Genomic DNA, 7,951 nt, shown 5'->3' on the forward strand with positions numbered 1-7,951 from the left:
AGGAAGCAGACTGGAGAGACCGTCTGGTTTAGTGGTTAACAAGTACAGAGAATATCCAGAAAAGGAGTCCTCGTTAACTGTCGGGTTTTCAGTCGTTTTGGTACAAAATCGTCCTTCATGAAGCAACACCTGCAGACTTCCACTGATCTGGTCCAAACGTCCATCTCCGTTCTCCAGGGAATCATGTGGGCTTGCGAGGAGAATTGGAGTTGAACAATAATAAACTTTGACATACTCATACCTGGTCGGATATTAAAATTATCATATGCTCAGTATAGCTGGTAATACTCAAACTTACGTCCACACTAAACCCAACAGTGAAGTAGCTGTCTCTGCTCTGTACTGCGACTCTGGACTGTATAAATACAGGACAGGTGTGACTCTGTACTGTGTGTCTCTAGACTATATAAATACAGGACAGGTGTGACTCTGGACCGTGCGTCTCTAGACTATATAAATACAGGTCAGGTGTGACTCTGGACCGTGCGTCTCTAGACTATATAAATAAATACAGGTCAGGTGTCTCTAGACTGTATAAATACAGAACAGGTGTGTCTCTGGACCACGCCTTTCTAGACTGTATAAATAGACACAGGACAGGTGTGTCCCTGCACCATGCCTCTCTAGACTGTATAAATACAGGACAGGTGCGTCTCTAGACTGTATAAATACAGGACAGGTCCGCCTCACTCACCTCTCTCTCCTGCTCGGTGACTGAGCCAGTGGACACACATGCAGAAGGAGAGCAGAGAACAGGGTGAAGATCAGACTCACTTGTGCTGTGATCAACACATCAGGGTGGGCTCTTCTTCCTTTCCCTGTAAATTACAAGACCAGAAACCCTTCAGCACAGGCAGCGAGTTCTCCTCCTCAGTGTCATTGCTAATTTCATGCTCCTGCCCAGCTTTATTCAGCAAACAGGAACATGAGGGAAGATGAGACTGAGGAAGAACTACAATGAGTTGTTTTTTCCTACAACAGACAAGACAGGTCACAAAGAGGAGGAGTCATCAGGCCCATCTTACCCTCTGGCAGTTAGGAGTTACAAGCCTGGAGGATCACGAGAGAAGCCAGGGTTCAACAACATGGCCGGGCAGCTTGTTCCCCACCTCCACCAGCCTTTGTGTAATGAAGTGTAGATATGACCCATCCAAGAGCAAGCTCCAACTTCCACCCACCTGCTGGGAATAAACACTTCCACAAGGAAGTAATGCAACCAACGTCTGCATTTTTCCAGAGGATTCACAGACTAAACACACCTCCTTCATCTGCCCTTGACCGACCGTCAGGATGTCCCACACAGAGCACAAGCAGACTCACAGGACCACTGCTCTCTCCTCCTCGAGGTATCAGTCTGGCTCTCTTCCCAGTTTGAACTCACCCCCACACAGCTGCAGGAAAATATTTTCATCTCTCAACACTGAGATCACATCCCGCCACACCCTAGATAAAGAAGAGAGTGGGATTTGTCCCACCTGTAAGCAGTCTGGTGCCTCTTCTGATGGGGTTCTCTCCTCCGTCTCTGGTGGTGCAGTAGGACAGTCCGTCTCTCTGAGCCTCTCAATTCTCAGACCAGGAGAGTGAGTGGAGCTGGAAGACCATCAGGACAGAGAGCGATATAAGAACCCCCTCTGTCAGGAGTGGAGACCCCTCTAGTCCCCCTGCTGTAGACCTGCTCACCCTCCACAGTGACGATCGCAGTGCTGATGGTGTTTCCCTGAAGGTCCCTCACTGTGTAGCTCCCCTGATCAGACGCCCTCAGGTCCGTGCAGACACATACAACCGAAAAATAAAACCGTTCGCTTACATACGAAAGAGCTAAATCGTTTATCACTGCAAATAAGAGCCGCTATAATTGGATTCGCGTTCAGATCACATTCAAACCCGCAACTACTGCTGTGGTTTGTTCAACGACTAACTGCACTTGAAGTCTCATCTGGTCTAATTTAGCATGATTGACCCTCTTAAAAACAGGAACATCCCGCTACACATCAACACGACACAAAGTAATAGTTCTACTTATTCATTTACGGTTTAAATGAATTGAAATGCTCCGACTCAGAGCGTCTGGTAGTTCGTGCTAATGAGCACAACAATGCGGAGCCCTTTGTGTATTAAGCACAAGTTCAGCTGGTCTCCAACTTAACACACATTAAAAACAAACAGATTAAAGTACATTACATGTTGCTGCTTAAAGTGCTGAAGCCTGTTCAGACACAAATGTATATGATACACACAACCGAGAAAAACGTTCGCCTACATATGAAGGATCTCCGGATGAATCATTATTTATCAGTGCACATAAAAGCCTCTTTAATAGGATTCGCGTTAAAATTCAAACGCAGTAGTCTCGTACCTCATCTGGTTTAATTTAACACGAATGATCCTCTTAAATTAAGAGCAGGAACATCCCGTTATACATAAACACGACACAAAGTCATAGTTCTATTAACCTGACCAGCATATTCATTTACGGTTTAAATGAATTGAAATGCTCCGACTCAGAGCGTCTTGTAGTTCGTGTTAATCCGGACAACAATGCGGAGCCCCTTGTGTATTAAGCACAAGTTCAGCTGGTCTCCAATTTTACACACATTAAAAACAAAGTAAGAAAGTGCAACACGTCGCCCCTAAATGTGCAGAAGACTTGTGTGCGCGCACACACACAAATGTATATATCATACATACAACCGCGAAAAACGTTCGCTTACCTATGAAGGATCTCCGTATGAATCTTCATACAAATAAAAGCAAATAAAAGCCTCTTCAATAGGATTCGCGTTCAAATTCAAACCCGCAGCTGCTGCTCTCGTTGGTGTCGTGATGAATTGCACTTGAGTATGGCGTTAGTCATCTCGGACCCTCATCTGGTCTAATTGAGCATGACTGACCTTCTTAAATTAAAAAGAACCTCCCGATATACATAAATACCACACAAAGTAATAATTCTACATATTCATTTACGGTTTAAATGAATTGAAATGCTCCGACCCTGTCCAGAGCGTCTTGTAGTTCGTGCTAATTAGGACAACAATACTGAGCCCTTTGTGTATTAAGCACGATTTCAGCTGGTCTCCAGCTTCACTCCGCACGGGTTTTTCGTAGCATTGAGCTCAGAGCTGTAGCTCTTCTCCAGACAGCAGACTGCTCTCCGAGAGCTCGTTATAACTGACCCACAGCGGTCAGTATGAAGTTTGTGCTGAACACTGTACATCACCCACACGCGGTACCTCTGCTTCCGAGCCCAGTCAGCTCTGCTGTGTTCACGACAGGACCTCCGCTCTCTCTCTCTCTCTCTCCGGTGATCTGATCCGACAAATGACATTTCCCTCCGCTCTGGGCCCCAGACCTCTCTCACACCACCTGGGTGCGATCGCACCTCGGCCATTCAGGAGACTCCGTCAATTAAGCAATTAAGAGTCCAGAAAACTTGATTGAAAACGCAAGTTCAGTTTCCGAAGAATGCATCTGAAAATAGTTATAATATAGATTTAAAAGGCACTTGTGTGACAAGGATAAGAAGCAGCAAACAGTACGTAAAAGTGAATTCGGTTTAAAAATAAGATTTCCTAAAGCCGACATTCGATCAACTCAGGAAAGAGCTGGTCCAGAGAGCGGCCAATGGGAAAATTCCTTTGGCCGCTCTCTGGACCAATCAGGAGTGTGTTGCTGAACGCTCTCTGGACCAATGGGAAAATTCCCCTGACCGCCCTCTGGACCAATAGGAAAATTCCCCTGACCGCCCTCTGGACCAATGGGAAAATTCCCTTGGCCGCTCTCTGGACCAATCAGGAGTGTGTTGCTGACCGCTCTCTGGACCAATGGGAAAATTCCCTTGGCCGCTCTGTGAACCAATCAGGAGCCTCCGCCGTCTTCTCCCCCGCCCCATGAACCAGTCAGGTGTGTCCCTCGTCGCCTGCCTCTGCGCCAATCGGGCGTGGCCGTGGTCTTCCCTGTGTGCCGATCACTCCCGCTGCCTGCCTGAGCTACACGCGGGCAGGTCCTGCAGGGCACGCTAGAGGGCGGTCAACACCCGCAACACCCGTTCAAGAATCGGGCTCACACCTGACGAAGCGCTGTGTTTTCTTTCTTCTCTTTTCAGCACCGGAATAAAGAATAAACCTGCTACTTGTTACTAGTTAAAAAGCCCGTCTCAGTTGAATGTTTGGAGACAGGAGGGAACCTGGCGAGACGGAGCCCAGCCAGACCGGCATAGGGCAGGACTGCTCACAGGGACTGCCAGTGGACGACACACACACACCCTGGACAGGACAGCAGTCCATCACAGGACACACACACACACCCTGGACAGGACACCAGTCCATCACAGGACACACACACACACCCTGGACAGGACAGCAGTCCATCACAGGACACACACACACACACCCTGGACAGGACACCAGTCCATCACAGGACACACACACACTCACACACCCTGGACAGGACAGCAGTCCATCACAGGACACACACACACACACCCTGGACAGGACAGCAGTCCATCACAGGACACACACACACTCACACACCCCGGACAGGACACCAGTCCATCACAGGACACACACATACTCACACACCCTGGACAGGACACCAGTCCATCACAGGACACACACACACACCCTGGACAGGACACCAGTCCATCACAGGACACACACACACTCACACACCCTGGACAGGACACCAGTCCATCACAGGACACACACACACTCACACACCCTGGACAGGACACCAGTCCATCACAGGACACACACACACTCACACACCCTGGACAGGACACCAGTCCATCACAGGACACACACACACACCCTGGACAGGACACCAGTCCATCACAGGACACACACACACTCACACACCCTGGACAGGACACCAGTCCGTCACAGGACACACACACCCTGGACAGGACACCAGTCCATCACAGGACACACACACACTCACACACCCTGGACAGGACACCAGTCCATCACAGGACACACACACACTCACACACCCTGGACAGGACACCAGTCCATCACAGGACACACACACACACACACTCACACAACCTGGACAGGACACCAGTCCATCACAGGACACACACACACTCACACACCCTGGACAGAACACCAGTCCATCACAGGACACACACACACACACACTCACACACCCTGGACAGGACACCAGTCCATCACAGGACACACACACACTCACACACCCTGGACAGGACACCAGTCCATCACAGGACACACACACACTCACACACCCTGGACAGGACACCAGTCCATCACAGGACACACACACACACCCTGGACAGGACACCAGTCCATCACAGGACACACACACACTCACACACCCTGGACAGGACACCAGTCCATCACAGGACACACACACACACTCACACACCCTGGACAGGACACCAGTCCATCACAGGACACACACACACACCCTGGACAGGACACCAGTCCATCACAGGACACACACACACTCACACACCCTGGACAGGACACCAGTCCATCACAGGACACACACACACACCCTGGACAGGACACCAGTCCATCACAGGACACACACACACTCACACACCCTGGACAGGACACCAGTCCGTCACAGGACACACACACCCTGGACAGGACACCAGTCCGTCACAGGACACACACACACTCACACACCCTGGACAGGACACCAGTCCATCACAGGACACACACACACACACTCACACAACCTGGACAGGACACCAGTCCATCACAGGACACACACACACTCACACACCCTGGACAGAACACCAGTCCATCACAGGACACACACACACACACTCACACACCCTGGACAGGACACCAGTCCATCACAGGACACACACACACACACTCACACACCCTGGACAGGACACCAGTCCATCACAGGACACACACTCACACACACACCCTGGACAGGACACCAGTCCATCACAGGACACACACACACACACACACACACACACACACACACACACACACACACACACACACACACACACACACACACATAATAGGGGGCCTTTAGGACCTCACTTAACCTGTATTAGCACGTGGAAACAGCTGATATGCTTTTGTCAACAAACTTCATTTCCTCAGCAGGAATTTGTTTTTCTCCTCCAGGAGAGTAGAATCTAATAAAAGCTAGAATTGGGGGTCAGCCAAAAAAAAAAAGACCTCGCTGCATCTCACTCACCCCAAAAAGTGCAGATTTATTCCATTTTCCTTGTAAGAACAGTCATTTAAAATTGTGTTTCAGATTTGTTTGTTTTTTTACAAAGACTAAGACGTCCTAAAATAGACACTTTTACAAATGTGATATTTCAGCTAACCATGGCTGAAATATCGTTACTCTCCAATCCTTCACACGGTGAACTACTTCAGTCTCTGAAGATCACGACCGGCTGATTTTCAGGAGGGAAGACAGTATGTTCAGTACTGAGCCTCAGAAGAGATGTATCATCGTGCACAGTTATAGAAGTATCCAGAGCTTGGACAATGATGTTTTGGACATCCACTGATACAAGGAGCTCACCCAGCTGTGTCTGGAGAGAAGCCCCAGGGTATCAGCTTCAACCACAGGGCTGGGCAGCTTGTTCCCCACCCCCACCCCCCTCTGTGTACAGAAGAGCCTCCTGTCCTGACTGGATGAGCTCACCCAGCTGTGTCTGGAGAGAAGCCCCAGGGTATCAGCTTCAACCACAGGGCTGGGCAGCTTGTTCCCAACCCCCACCCCCCTCTGTGTACAGAAGAGCCTCCTGTCCTGACTGGGGGAGCTCACCCAGCTGTGTCTGGAGAGGAGCCAGGGTATCGGCTTCAACCACAGGGCTGGGCAGCCTGTTCCCCACCCCCACCCCTCTCTGTGTACAGAAGAGCCTCCTGTCCTGACTGGAGGAGCTCACCAAGCTGTGTCTGGAGAGAAGCCGGGGTATCGGCTTCAACCACAGGGCTGGGCAGCCTGTTCCCCACCCCCACCACCCTCTGTGTAAATGGCAAATATAAGCAATTTGGTTCTTCTGATGCTTAGCAAATGCTTCCCGTGCCTCTTAACTAGGGAGGTCATCAGTCTCCCAAGAAAACCGTCTCCTGAAGGCAAAACAGGATTTTGAAGTTGCTACTGTGAGTAATCCTAGTGTCAGGACAGATCTGAGGGACAGGTAAAGGTTTATTCCCTGCTGAAAAGAAATTTTCTCTTCCTTTCAGCCGGGACTAAACCTTTGCCGGAGACACTCCAATCAAAACGCACACGGTCACTCGTAAAAATGTGCGTCCCCAGCACAGATGAAGGTCTGTCCAGGTCCGAGCGGCACCGTGTTCTGCGATTCAGAAGGAGGGACACGAAACTCCCACTGAGACACGGCGCCGGTCTCGCGTGGTGCTACTGCAGGTGTCACATCGCTCTCGCAGCCTCCCCGTCCTTAAAAGGACACGATGGCCCAGCTGAGACCGGTCACGTCGCGGAGGCGGTCGACTCCCCCCGTGCGCTCGGGCCGCGAGCGAACCGCCCCGCGTGGGGGACCGAGAGAGGGATAATAATCTCCGCCGCGGGCGGGCGAAGCGGAGGTCCCGCCGTCACGTCACGTCACGCGTGAGGAAGACGCCGCTCGGCCGCATCGGCACACGCCCAGACCCAGCGGACCGCGGACGAGTGGGAGTGGGAGGCAATCGGTCGGGCTGCGCGTGCCTCGGGGATCGTGGGCGTACTTTGAAACAATCGTCCCGATCCGGTGTGTTTAAAACCCAGACTCCGGCTTCCTCTCGCAGTCTGGAGACAGGCTGCAGGGTGCTGTCCAGGGTGTGTGAGTGAGTCCTGTGATGGACTGCTGTCCTGTCCAGGGTGTGTGAGTGTGTGTGTGTCCTGTGATGGACTGCTGTCCTGTCCAGGGTGTGTGAGTGTGTGTGTGTGTCCTGTGATGGACTGGTGTCCTGTCCAGGGTGTGTGAGTGTGTGTGTGTGTCCTGTGA

General features: G+C 50.9%; 1 long non-coding RNA gene across 1 annotated transcript; it reads right to left on the reverse strand.

Annotated features, from left to right (window-relative positions):
* Positions 1-481: 481 nt before the first annotated feature.
* LOC148662479 (uncharacterized) lies at positions 482-3,579 on the reverse strand. Its single transcript, XR_015936816.1, has 4 exons — positions 1,260-3,579; positions 1,026-1,178; positions 641-818; positions 482-557 (listed from the first exon to the last, which is right to left on the reverse strand). It is a non-coding gene; the product is annotated as an uncharacterized LOC148662479 (long non-coding RNA).
* Between the last annotated feature and the right edge of the window lie 4,372 nt (positions 3,580-7,951).

This window comes from Lepisosteus platostomus, chromosome 5 (assembly GCF_059453375.1).
Source record: "Lepisosteus platostomus isolate fLepPlt1 chromosome 5, fLepPlt1.hap1, whole genome shotgun sequence".
Lineage (NCBI taxonomy): Eukaryota > Metazoa > Chordata > Actinopteri > Semionotiformes > Lepisosteidae > Lepisosteus > Lepisosteus platostomus.